At 43.1% G+C, this 1,712-nt stretch overlaps 1 pseudogene; it reads right to left on the reverse strand.

Annotated features, from left to right (window-relative positions):
* Nucleotides 1-1,475, reverse strand: LOC144769697 (putative G-protein coupled receptor 33; annotated as a pseudogene).
* Nucleotides 1,476-1,712: the final 237 nt, after the last annotated feature.

Below are 1,712 nucleotides of genomic sequence, written 5' to 3' on the forward strand. Positions count from 1 at the left end.
TCATGCAGAAGACTCTAACTGCGCTAGATTGTTCACTTGGCTTTGGTCGGAGGTTGGGAACTCACGGGGCTTCCTCTCATTTTCCAAGTCATTATTTAGTGTTTCTTCAGCAAACGCTTTGCTGAACAAGGAATGGATGGATGCCTTGAACAGATCTCTAAATGTCTCTCCAATGAACAGGTACATGATTGGGGTGCAGCCAGCATGGATGCAGCACAGCACTATGGTGAAGAACAGAACCATAAGGACAAGTAACTGGCTGACAGACTCTTGGTAGACGATCAAGCCGCTATAGATATGGTAAGGCAACCAGCACACAAAGAAAGAGGTGACAGCTGTAACAATCACCTTGAATGGTTTGTTAGTCTTGTTGTGGTTCCCAGCCTTGAGCGTCACAGCTAATTTCAAATAGCATGCTATCATTATTGAGAACGGTAAAAGGAAACCCATCACAAGTCGGAGGATGAACATTGACAAATGGACTCTTCTCCTTAGGTCTTGTATCTCAGGAGTAATCCAATCATCGGAAAGGGCATAATCATTGAAGCAGGTTATTTTATTGTTGGCAGCGACAAAGGTTTTTCGTAATACCAAGTAGGGTAAATTGAATGCTAAGGCCAGTATCCAAACAGAAAAGCAAACTATCGAAGCTCTTTTGGTTGTCCTGTGAGATATGGTCCACAGTGGAACCACCACCAGCAGACACCGGTCAACACTGATGACTGTGAGCAGCATTACAGATGCAAACATGCCGAAAGATACCACAAAGTTGACTAGCTTGCAGAGAGTTGTTCCAAAGATCCATTGGCAATCCATAAGCAAAAAGATAGCATTAAATGGAATGACCAAGGTGAAAAGCAGGTGAGCAGAGATGAGGTGCTGGAACCAAATGGTGCTTACTGTCGGCTTCATCTTCCAACCCAAAATCCACAGATAGAAGCTGTTTCCCAGAATACCAATGGTGAATGTGATAAAAAGGAACACGGCTAACAGAATGGAGAGGACAGATAGGCATTCAGAAGTAGAGGGCACGTTGCTCTCCGGCGATGTTACAGATTCAAGAAGAGTGACCAGGGTGGAGTCACCAGAAATGTCAATATCAACAGTTGTGGAGTTCATGTAATCGAACATGGTGGAGTCCTCTGATGTTACAACAGCAATAGCTGTGGAGTTCAGAGTTTCCAAAAGTGTGGCCCAGGGCAATTCTTCTGATGTGGAATGAGTACTATAGGCGTAGTTAAGAGATTCCAGGAGAGGGGCCAGTGTGGAGTCTATTGATGTGACCATATGGTCAAGTGTGAAGTGCACAGATTCCCCCACAGTTGCCAGGGACAAGACTTCTTAGGCAATGCTCTCACCAGGTGTCAAGATCTCAGATTCCAGGAGAGTGGTCAGGCGGATTCTTCAAAAACCGCAACATTACTATAAGTGGAGGCTTCGGACAGAGAGGAAAATGTCATCATTCTGTCGTCCATAGTTCTGTTGGGAAGGAACGTGGAAGAGACTGCAGTCAAACCAAATAACTTCCATATAGATTATTTCTAAAGCTGGAAAATGAAACCGGTTTATCAATAGTCTTATAATTGTATTGTACGTGGTTTAAGCCTTATTTAAATTTTAGCCTCAAACTGAAAAAGCATATTTTATGTACTAATGAGACAATTCATAACACAACAGCACTTAGTTTTCTCACACCTTAAATATAGTGCATA

This window comes from Lissotriton helveticus, chromosome 7 (genome assembly GCF_964261635.1).
Source record: "Lissotriton helveticus chromosome 7, aLisHel1.1, whole genome shotgun sequence".
In the NCBI taxonomy this organism is placed as follows: domain Eukaryota; kingdom Metazoa; phylum Chordata; class Amphibia; order Caudata; family Salamandridae; genus Lissotriton; species Lissotriton helveticus.